This window comes from Lissotriton helveticus, chromosome 8 (genome assembly GCF_964261635.1).
Source record: "Lissotriton helveticus chromosome 8, aLisHel1.1, whole genome shotgun sequence".
NCBI lineage: Eukaryota > Metazoa > Chordata > Amphibia > Caudata > Salamandridae > Lissotriton > Lissotriton helveticus.
The window spans coordinates 922,696,607-922,709,035 of NC_136069.1; the positions used below are offsets into that span (position 1 = coordinate 922,696,607).

At 41.1% G+C, this 12,429-nt stretch overlaps 1 protein-coding gene across 11 annotated transcripts in view; it reads left to right on the plus strand.

Moving 5' to 3' along the window:
* Nucleotides 1–12,429, plus strand: part of LOC144773009 (uncharacterized) — a 631,039-nt gene that overhangs the window by 102,024 nt on the left and 516,586 nt on the right. For 3 of the 11 annotated variants that reach the window (XR_013599896.1, XR_013599898.1, XR_013599899.1), the window contains one exon: nucleotides 698–757. The exons of the other annotated variants lie outside the window; for them this stretch is intronic. The gene's annotated coding sequence lies outside the window, so the exon portion shown is untranslated. The remainder of the gene's footprint in view (nucleotides 1–697; nucleotides 758–12,429) is intronic. 11 annotated transcript variants of the gene reach the window in all.

Below are 12,429 nucleotides of genomic sequence, written 5' to 3' on the forward strand. Positions count from 1 at the left end.
TGTCTTGATAAAGATGGGAAGATTGTGAAGATACCATCGAAATGCATTGACGCTTTATAAATGACATAATCTCTAAGGGTATATGGTCTCGTTATCTGACAAATAGAAGTTTGACCGGACCATGCTTGCACTGATTTAGATGATATGTCCTCGCCAATGACTAATTTAGGAGTCTAAAATTGTGTTTTCTCTTGTCAATGTTTGTATATTTATGTTTATGAAATGGTGAAATATGTGTTGAAATGATTTTATGGAATGTATTAATGTATTCTTTGGATTACTTCAGTGGTTTTCATGTTATATTAATTAAAGAAACACTTTTGTACTGTTCTAATAGATGTTTTAGAATTTTTATTGATTTGCGTGTCCATTGAAGAGTGAAAAATTATTTTTCTTTTTTATTTGTGTGATAGTTGCTTTATTAGTGGTGATAGTGTACAATCCATTTTTGATCTAATCTAAAAGGAAGTCATTTGTAACTTTACCAAAAATGTAACAATATGTTTTTGCCCATCAGATTCAAAAGAAACAAAGCCTCATGTGTACAACATCAAAACAGATCAAATGTAAAATATAGGCTTCCACCATCAATTCCTGATTCTCAAAGCTAGTTTGGGAAATTAGAAGTTTGCTCTTGTAAATCTTGTAGATCTTGTAGACTTTGATCTGCTCTTGAAGCAAATGCAATTTTTTTTAGGTAATTCACAAATAATTTCTAGAGTACTTCTGGAAATGTATCGCAGAAGCCGTCATAAAGGTAAGCTTTATTTACTAAAAACTTCCACTGTAAAATTCTGTGATCGTATAATTGACATAAATGTGAACATTTGCACTGGTATGGTACTTGTCAAAGATGAATGATCTGCAAGCCCTAGAGGAAGCCTGAAAATCTGAGGAGATAGTCATAATGGGAGAGGATAGGGCCCAACGGCTAGAGCGGTTGACCTTGAAGCTGGGGAACTGGGGTTGAGTCTCTGCAGGGACACTCAACATTTCTGTGATTTGGAGCACATCACTTAATCTCCCCTCGCCTACCAAAAATGAATGTGTCCATCTGTAACATCACTGGTGTTCATGCAAAGCACTCTGATACATTTGGGTCGAGTTCACGCTATATAACAATTCTAAAAATATATATAATAATAACCAAACAAGGCAACATGATGTGGGGACAAATAGACCAAGTCTTATGAAGCCCTGAAATGGGAATACAAATGGTGAAATCCCAATACTATACCCATCCACGACTCTCCACCTCAAGTGGTGTTTACCCATGCCACCTTCTTGCATTGTCTCTTCTGTCTACATCATAGCTAGGTTACAGAAAATGTATGCATGTTATTGGCGTAGTCGAATCGTAATATATAAGTCCAACAATTCTAGTTCTAGTGGCATGTCAAATTCCAAAGCAATTATTAACTTCTCACCTCATTTGAAAACCTTTGTGTTTTTGGGCATTCCCACATGTACCTATTTGTTGGCACTCTTAGAGCCATCTAATAATAATGAATTATACCAAATTTAGTATTTTTTATTGGGTGTAACATACACAGTACAGGATTATAAATTGTACAAGTGTGAATCCCTCCATATTGACAACTTCACTTGGATTATGGTGCCCCTTCCAAAATCCTCATACTCCTTCTCCTCCACCTTTGTGACCCAGAGGTCACCTTCCCACTTTTTTTTGAGTTTCCCGAGTGCCATGTCATGTCTGCTGTAAGAAATTGGAGTATTAAGTGATGGGGATGTGAACCCACCTCAAATAATAATAATAACCCTTGCCAGGATGAACCACAAACGTCACTAAATAACCTGAGCTTAACCCTCTGAGTAGCTTAGCACAAAAGCCCACAGGCTCAATGTAGAGACAATGTGTGATATATTTATGTAGCGCTGAAAGAAAAAAGTGACGACACAAAACAAGAAAAATCCCAAACTAATTTAGAAATTTAGAGAGGATTTTAATGGATAAAACAACATAAAAATTACAAAGATCCAACCTCAAGAACCAGATATATGAAAGTTTGAAATTTGAATTACAAATAGCAACAAAAACCACAAAGCATCAACCGCAGTTATCTGGTCACACTAGACTGTGTAACAGTCAAAAGTTAAGGTCAACCACGATGGACTGCAGGTTCGATATATGAACCAGGTTTGTCACAGTGGAAGGTTCACCTTTGGATGTCCTTGAGTATACACTGTTTTCCCTCTCTGAACTGTAGAGTGGGGATCTTTAGTCTGCTCTAACTTATAACATTCTGTCCACCCTCCCCCTGCCCAATTTTCCGCCTGTAGCCATACCCCAAGAACATAGTCATGTAATAACAACAGCAATGTTCCAGTATCCAGGGCCAGTCTACAAGATACTGCATACATCAGTGCATGTAAGAGTGTGTTGCTTGTGGGTGGTAATTGAATGTATCGGGAATCAGTTCACCTATCAGCACATGGGACTCAAAAAGTCAGGGCGTGGTTACTATTCCTTAGGCTTCATAGATCTTTAGTCATAACCAGTAAGGGTTATGCGGTCTCCAGCAGGTCTGTTCAGGGTCACATTTTAGCATTTTTTTCCAAGGTCTTTGAACTCTTTTATTAGTGCCTGCCAGAGCCCAACAATGTGTTATTTGTACAGTCCTCTCACTTCCTCTCTACACAGTTCCGTGCCATCTGATTTTGCCCAGTGTTCCAAGTCTTTCATCCATAAATCCAACTGGAGAGGCAATGGAGATTTACAGCGTATTGCATTTTCACCAATAGGAGAGCTAGATTAATGGATTTAGTGGTAAATTTGGCTGTTTGTGGTTGAGGATAGATGCCCAGCAAGCGGACCTTTATTGTGGACAGTCAGTTAAGCTATCACCTGTGTAATAGTGCCTCAGTAATTTTGTATCTTATAACATGCCCAGAACATATGGTGTGATGCAAGTCACCTGGATTCGTTTTTTATAACACACTTTATTGAATTTTGCATAAGATAGAAAATATACATCATATGACAATACAGTTTAAGCACTGTACTCTTGTCTCTCCCAAAACCCCCCTCCAAGTTTTACTTTCAAATGAGTGCATCTTGTCTAGATTGCAGCCCCACTCCCATGTATTTCAGATTTTTGTGTTTGAACTTGTAAAGTTACAATGCCTCTTTGCGATAGTGATGCCTCTGTTGTCTGCCCATGTACCTCATGCTTTTGTGTGCTTCTGGGGCACCCTCAGATAAACAGGGCTGTTCTCTGATCATGCAGCAGTTCATGCCACTTTTCCACTGCAAGAGTTTAGGTAGGGCATCGGCCTTCCAATGGCATGCAATATGCTAAAGTGAAGCTCATCCAGAGCAGCCCTAATCTGTAGCAGTTCATATTGAGATCAGTGGTTATAGGAAGGAGCGTCAGTTTAGGGTCACGCAGTGTCAGTGGACTAATCAGGATATGGTCATGGACATATGGTCTAAGTAGGATAAAAAACGTGCTCCCAGAATGGACGTAATTTTTTGCATCCCCACATAGTCTGTAGGAAGTACCCAACTTGTATTTTACATAGGAGGGTGGTAGGTGATCACACCTATCTGTCTAAGTCTATGCCGTGTGTAAAAGGTGCGATGTGTATATTTTAAAAGGATGAGATGAAAGCCTGCTCTTATCCCTGCATGTAGCTTCTGCCCAGTCCTCGTCATCCAGGGTGCCTGGGTCCCATTCCCATACAGCTCGCAGCGCTGCAAACGTTTCTGGTGTGTTATATATCAGGGAGCAATAGATTTGGCATATCTAATGGTCACCTAGCTCCTCTCAGGAGCAGCTTGGGATCCAAGGGGTTGAAATCATGGAGATTTCTAATTCAGCAATGTATAGCGTGAGGGCGTGTCTTAATTGCAAGTCAAGGTAGAATTGGCTATGATGTAGTATGTATTCTGATATCATTTAAGTGTTATACCGTCCATCAAGTCCCCCAAGGTGGAGATCTCAATGATACCCTATTTATGAAAACCTTCCAGAGCTGCCACTTGAAGTACAGCTTCCTCCTACATTCTTTTTGCTCAGCCTATGGTTTTTAAGGCAGCTCTCCATGTCTGGAGATCTACCATTGTTTCAGACAGGAGCAGAGGTGGAAGTTTTTCTCCATCTAGTAGGTGCTGCAAAGATGTACCTTGGAGGGCCCATTTTTCAGAGGCATAAGCTGGATCACCCTGAGTGTCATACTACCATTCGTTAATGGCTACCAGTTGAGAGACACTGTAATACATTTTTACATTTATAGCTGTTATGCCCCCATCATACTCAGACTTAATACATTTAGCAAGGGCTATCTATGCATGGTATGCCCCGATTCCATAAGAAGCTCTGAGCATAGAATGAACTCTTGGAAAGAAGGATTTAGGCAGTGCATCCGGGTAATTCTGTAACTGATACAGTTTTTACCAAATTTTAAAGATAGCCGATCTCCCCATAAGAGATAACAGAAGCATGGACTAGGTTTTAATGTCTGCCCTTACTCTGTCTAGAAGTGGCTGAGTGTTCATTGTCCAGGTGAGCGTAGTGTCAGGTGTGACGTCTACTCCTAGGTATTTAAATCCATAGGAGACTATTGGTATAGCAGATGCCCATTGTAAGTTTGGCATGTGAGGAGAGACAGAGATGGTAGATTTGCGCAGGTTAAATAATAGGCCAGATGATCCTCCAAATATCTGAAATCTTGAGTTCCTGGGGTCCTACAGTCTCAGGAACCATTAAAAAAAAGATCAAAGCATCATCCGCATACAGGGCAATTCTGTCTGAGTGTTCAGGTCCCCATTCAAACCCCGTCACCTGCATGTCAATTCTAAGCCATTCTGCTAATGGTTCTATTGCAATGGCAAACAACAGGGGAGACAATGACCACCCCTGTTGTGTATCCCTCCCCACAGGAAATGACTCAGAAGTCACAGAGCCCATTTTAACATGTACAGTCAGGTCTGTATGTAGGAGCTTAACATAAGTAATGAATTTTGGCCCAAAGTTGAAGCGTTGTAGGAATAAGTATGTCCAACTGACCGAGTCAAATGCTTTCTCAATGTTCACCAGCAGTATTTCTGTTGGTCATGTTTAACTTGTCTGCCAGGGCCATGGCATTGTTTAGTGGCCTAATATTTTGGCGAGTGGCTTGTCTGGGCTCAAATCCTGCTTGGTCTAGGTGAATCAGTGAGGAGACAACTTAAGCTAATCAGTGCACCAGTGCCTTGGTCATAATCTTAACTTCTGCATTCAGAAGGGAGATGGGGCAGTAGGGGGAGTATATCTCTGAGAGCTTTCACAGCTTGGGGAGCACCACAATTTTGGCCTTACGGAAGTTGGGGGGACATTTGACATATTTGGTTGCATCATTAATTACATTCGCTAAAGGTTCACTCAGTTTGTGTGTGAATGATTTTAAAAAACTCACAAGGAAATTTGTTGGGACCTGGTGTTTTTCCGGACTGAAGTTGGCTAAAGGCCGCAGTGAGCTCTCTATCCCACAGGTCTTCTTCCATTGATTGTCTTTTAGAGTAAGAGATTATTTAAAGGGGTAAATCAGCTAGGAAGCTATGGGTTAATGATATTGGTTGAGTGTCGCTGTGTGAATATATGCTCTTGTCTTATTGTGCAAATTAGTGGGCAATGGCTGTGCCCCCAGTGCTTCTTTGGTAATTAAAATTCTCAAGATTTGGGATAGGGCCATGATGCATGATATTAGAACAGAAATAGTGCATCAGTTTGCTGGCCTTGTCTACCCGTTGGTAGATATGTGATTGTGAGGCTAGTCAGACCACTTTAGCCTCGTCAAGTAGAGTACTCCACAGTTGTGCTTGGGCTAGATCGATGTTGCTGTTCAGCCTTTGGTTGGGGTTGTCTACATACTTCCGTTCCAGTCGTGGAATCAGCGCTTCCAGTTCCCGCATTGCCTGTTGTTTTCTGTGTTTTTCTGCAGTCAAGTAACTGGTAATTTGCATTCAGGTAACTAGTTATCTCCCCTCTGAGGGTTGCCAATAGGACTTCCCAAGGGTATCCTTGGATTCTACTGTGCCTTGGTTGTGCATGAAGTATTGATCAATCGTATCTCCTATGTGAGAGGATAGCTCATTGTTGTGGAGGGACCAAGCCAACAGTCGCCATCATAGAGAGGCTTGGTGTCGACCGTCTCTTAGGTTAAGTTTAATGATGGAGTGATGGGAAGGATTCATGAGTTAAGCACTTTATGAATTTCTGTTTTAGGAAAAAAGAAGCAATCAAGGTGGAATGGCGTGCCATGTTCCCCGGAATGAAAGGTGTGGCCTTTCCAGCCGGGTTAGTTTGACATCTGTGACATGCAGGGAAGACCCCAGGGAAGATTTGGTGTAATTTACTGGGTCTGAGATATTCTCTGGCTAGGATATTAAACTGTATGAACTTGAATTGTGGTTTCTGGACACTTTAAATGGCTATTGCGGGGAACCCACTATTGTGATTCATTAAATAGTCATTGTATTTAGTTTTCCCACTGCTCCCATGGGGGCTGATGTATCCTTTTTAAAAAAAAATCTTTATTGAGGCATTTTCATTTTATCCCCTCCTTGATTTTACATAAGAATCCATATGTAGAAATAAAAACTATTATAAATGACCTCTACCCCCCTCCCCCAAGCTTGAGTATATACATTAGCAAAACAACAATTCGAAAATAAAAACACGGTACATGATACATGACATTTTTTGTGTCCAAATTATAGTAAACATAATATGCATTTTCTCGATACAATTGCAAACAGATTAAATTATATAATTATCCAACCGGATTCTGTATCCAACGTGCCAGTGGGTCCCAAATTTTCAGCCCCGTCTTTTGTCTATTTCTACCTTTCTTACGGTATATAGCCTTTTCTAGATTATATGTGGCCAAGAGTCTTGCCCGCCATTGTTCAAAAGCAGGAGGGTTATGGTGTAGCCATGCTGTAGCCAAACATAATCTGAATACAGCCGCAGCAATAAAAATAAGCCCTTGAATTTCCTTTGGCCGCGTGTCTCCATCTAGACCAAGTATTAATTCTGCCGTCGTGATTTCAATTTGTATGTTAAAGATTTTGGATAGAAAGGTGGAGATTTCCCTACGTATTGTAGCCAATGTGACACATGTTGCGAATATGTGTACGATACATGCCTCGTACTGCTTACAACGAGGGCATTCTGTACCTCTGCCCGACCCCCATTTGGCGATATTGTTCGGGGTATAATATAACTGGAAAAAAGTTTTATAATATTGGGCTTGAAGGTTGGCCAACATTAGCCATAGTTGAGATGCCTTAAGTGATTTCTCACAGGTATCTTCCACCACGTCTAATTTTTCGTGCCAATTTGTTATAAATTTTGCAATATCATCTGGTAGAGCGGATATGAGGTTATTATATATACCACCAATTCTTATTGTGCGGGTAAGAATTATTGTGTCGATTAAGTGAATTTTTCTAATTTTGGCCGGACCTCCCCTTTCTTCATTAAGAAATCTCTAATTTGTAGAAATTTAAAGAAATCTGATTGGCTTAATCCAAATTCTGATTTCAGTTCATCAAATGATTTGAATCCTATATTGGAGTAAAAATTACCACACTGGGTGATCCCTGCCCTTTGCCACCTTCTCATGCACGCGTCATTAAATGTTTCTGGAAGATTGGTATTTCCCACTAACGTTGTGTAGTAAGAAAATCTCCCAATACCCAAATGCTTTCGAACATTGTTCCAGGCTGAGTATACACCCCTTAGGTACTTTTTTGTAGTAGCAATTGTAAGTTAGTCGCCAGAGATGTGCTTTTGTTTCATTACCTAATATTAAACCCTGTGGTTTCGGGATCGTTCCCTCGCATCCTGCAGGGTTATACGAGGTCAGTAGTATATTGCTATACTGTATGATCGTGGCCCACCAATATATTTTGAAATTCGGTAGTGAGAGCCGGCCTCTTTCTTTGGGGAGTGTAATATATTTGAGTGCCCTACGTGTTTTTTTATAATTCCATATAAACTGTGAAAATAAGTTATCTATGTCCTGAAATATTTGTGAGGTGAAATCTAAACAAATGGTCGAAAGAAATATAAAAATTTTGGGAGATATAGCATTTTGATGGCATTGCATCTTCCCACTAAGGTCAGATGGAGATTATGTGTTCTCCGGAGGTTTTTGCTTGTTTGGTTTATGAGGGGTTCCAGGTTAATTTTTACCAGCTTGTTTAGGTCTGATGTTATGTTTACTCCTAAATATATGACGTTGGTAACTACCCGATCATCAAGGTATGTAATCTTATTATTGACAACTATCTGGGTTTTTCCCTGATTAAGTTTGTATCCTGAGACCTCCCCGAATTGTTTGGCATCTTCTTCCATTGCTTTCACTTCTACTTACGATCTCCGGTAAGTATTGCTATGTCGTCCGCATAGGCTAGCGTCTTAGTATTGCCATTACTAGTTTTGATTGGTGGTATCGCCAAGTTGGATTCTAGTCGGAGAATGAAAGGATTAATGAAAATAGCGAACAATAACGGAGAGCACGGACACCCCTGTCTTGTCCCTCTCTGATGCTCCCGGTCATCTCTCCGTTTATTGCGACAACCGCTTCAGGGTTTGTGTATAACATACGGGTGGCATTAATGAATCGGTTACCGATACCGCACCTCGACATTGCTGTCCACAGATATTGCCAGGAGACCCTATCGAAGGCCTTCTCTGCATCTAACAGTATTAGGGCCATAGGATCTCCTGCCACTTCTGTAATGTCGAAGATTGTGATGACCCTCTGAACATGATCAGTGGTCTATCGGCCCGGAATGAAGCCCTGTTGGCGTGGAGAGGTGATTTTGTCTATATGTTGCGCCAGTCTGGTTGCCAGCAATTTCGAGTATATTTTAGAGTCACAGTTCATTAATGTGATAGGGCGATAGGATCCCAGTTGTGCAGGGTCTTTGTTTTTTTTCGGGAAAACTACAAATTTTGCCCTAGCCCATGAGCCTGGTGGTTGCCCCCTCGTAAAAATATGCGTCATTAAAGTTGTTATAATTCCCTTCAGTGGTTTATAAAATTTAGCATAGAACTCGACGGGGATCCCGTCCAGCCCGGCTGCTTTCCCCGGGGGTAGGCTATTAATTGATAGTAAAATTTCGACCCATTCTGGAATTTTCGCCAAGCTTTCTTGGTCTTCCATAGATAGTTGTGGGCTATTAGACTGTTCTAGATACCGTTCAATTTTACTTTGATTTTTATCAGTTTCCGTGTACAGATCCTGATAGTAATCATGAAATGCATTTCTTATCTCTAATTGATTTTGTGTAAGACCTTTTTTGGGATCATTAATTTCTTTAATTGTGTTTGCCATAGTTTCTTGTCTTGTTCGTACCGCCAAATGGTGCCCTACTTTTTCGCTAAGTTCATATATGCGTTCTTTATTCGCCATAGCTTTTTCTATTGCTTTTTTGTTAAAAATATCTGCCACTTTATTTTTTGCGATAGCTACCTTAACCAGTGTTTCTTCTATTTTGTGCCCCTCTTGTACTGCCCTCATCAGATCTTCCTCTGTGTTGACTAGCCTGTCCTGCAGCGTTTTCATTTCATTTTTTGCTACCCGGTTAAGGTTGAGGGAGAATCTTAGCGTCTCTCCCCTTATTCCTGCCTTTAAGGTGTCCCAGACAATTTCAATTGGAGCGGTTCCCATATTGTCCTCTAGGAACTTGAAGATCCACTTGTTTAAACATTGACAATACTCTTCGTTCAGAAGTAAAGCCCTCTCAATAGTCCATCGATTCTGACTATGGCCCGGCCCTTCTATATTCATACTGAGCATCAGTGGATTGTGATCAGATAGTACTCGGGGAAGTTTCTCTATTAAGCATTTTGATGAGATTGTATTGGAGATCAGTATGTACTCTAACCTTATCAATTTATTATGTGGGTGGGAAAAAAAATGTATGACCCGGATCTGTGGGGTGTTTTGCTTGCCAACAATCCCCTAAACCGTGTGTGGTACATATTTCTTGTAGTGTGCTAAATACCCTTGGCTTCCTTCCTTTGTATGTAAAGTCTGGCCTTGATTGCCAGTCCGGGGGTAGATTCAAGTTAAAATCACCACGTATGATAAAGGGGGTGACCAGTGGGCTAATTTGTTTAAGAAGAATATCCATAATTCTGGGTCATCTGTTAGTGTCCCATATATGGAGCAAATCGTAGCTTTCTTCCCTTGACCAAATAGGCATTCTGTTATTACCCAGCATCCTATTTTATCGGCTCTATACCTGGTAAACTGTAGCCCTCCACCGATTGCAAGGATGGCTACCCCCCTTGTCTTTGTTGCCTGCGATGTTGAAATAATCAGTCTGTAACCCATGTTTTTCAGTAGTTCTTGCTGTTACCCTTCCACGTGTGTCTCCTGCATGCATATGATATCAGGACCTATTGTCTTGAGTCCAATTGCCACCCTTTGTCATTTTTTCACATCGTTGAGACCGCAAATATTTATAGTTAAGATCCTTAATTTGACCATATTTTTTGAGGTTTCTGGTCCAACCTTGCACTAGTCTTTGTCTTGTTTTCTTTATTTCTGTTTGCGATTTTATAGCGTGAATGTGTCATTTTTCTTTTTCTTTTTCCTATTTTGGATCCTGGTATATCTGTGATTACCCGTGTTTTATTCGCTTGTGTACTCTTCCCACCCGCCCTCCCCCCCTCCCCCCCCTAACCACTCCTTGAGGCTTCCTGAATCCGGGGGGATCCAGGTATGGGCGTCGGTCTGGTCAGAGTGCCCCAGCCCGCCCTGCCTCCAGAACCCTGGTGTGCTGGTCATAAAATACAATTTAAGAGTGCCAAAATAAAGTTCCTCAGTGTATTAGTGGATATCCATATGTTACATAATTTCCTTTCTGAGTTTATCTACCCGCTGGTTTTTGTTGTCTTTCTGTTTTAGGGTTACTTGAGAGAGAAATTTATTTGAGGTAACCCCAAGCCTGAATTTCGCTTGTGAAACTTCGTGTTGTCCCTTTGATAATAATTTTTAGTCTGGCTGGATCTTGTAGAAAAACGGTGGCTCCTATTTGCTCAAATGGTGTAATTAATTGCCGCAGCCTCCACCTCCGTTCCACTGTGACATGAGCATAGTCAGGTCGAGCGAAAAACTTGAACCCCTTATGTTCCCTCTTACTGTTGGGCCGAGCGAGATTGTATATGGCTTCACGAAGCAGAAAATTCCCAAAGTATATCATTACTGCTCTTGGGTATTGTGAATGGTTGTTGGTTCGCTTGGAAAGAGTTAATGGAAAGCGGTGCACACGTTGTACCTCCGTCTCCATTTCCCACGACTGGAGTTTAGGGAAGGCTGTGCTAAGGAGGGGGATCATGAAGGCCCTTATATCTTTTCTTTCTACACCTTCGGGAATTCCTAGGAAACAGAGGTTGTTTTGTCTAGCTCGGTTTTCATGATCTACAACCTTTAGCATCAGATCTTTTATAATACCGTCTTGATCTTTACCTTGCGTTTGGAGGCTAGCAACGTCTATTTCCAAGTTTTCGGTACGTGTTTCCACAGAGACCATTCTGTCCGATATTTCAGAGCAAGTTAGACCTACTTTTTTGATCGCTCCTTGTAGCTTTTGTATGGCGGTGTGGTTCTTTTTGTTGTCTGTTTTCACTTCTTCATGCAAGCTTTTAATTGAGCTGAGTATTTCGCTCAGACATGGTTCTGTTTGTTTGCCAGTAGGCCTTGTGCGTCCCTGTTGGTTATGACCACTCCCTATAGTCTCATTCATGACAATTTGCTGATGGTCTGATTCTGGAGTATATTTGGGAGTTGGACTTTTTCCTGTATATTTTGTTTGTTTTGTGTTTTTTCCCTTGGTCTGTAGTTTCTTCGTATATCACTTTGTGGTGTCTTTTTTGTCTATCTCTCTTTTTTCCCAGCTTTTTTCTTGGGGTATTGTCTGGACCGGATTCGTTCACTTTCTTGATTTTTGGGCCAGCGAAATCTGATAGTTCTGAAAGTTCTAGGGTTGAAGGATCAAGGCTATGATCGTCGCTGGAGTGACTTATTTAGCTAGATGTCGAGGATCCGGTTTCATAAATATCTAAATCAGAATCATCAGTAACCGCTTGGGTTTCAGAATATTGTATTGTAGTTTTTGTTGGGGGAGAAGGGTGATTGAGAGTTGGCTTAGTATTTGAAGTCTTAGGCGTACTATCCAGACCTTCGAGTTGAATCTTGGCTTTATTTCCCATTTTGTTTCCCAAAGCGTTATCGGGCGTTAGAAATCCGGAATCAGACACTAGACTTGCGACGTGGTTCGTCACTTCACCAGCTTTGGCTCCAGGAGCTAAGAGATTGGCCCATTGGTCTCACAGATTCGATCCTCCAGGTCCCCGGGTGGGGCTCTTGGATTTGCTGGTTTGGGTGAGTCACCTATCCCATCCTTGG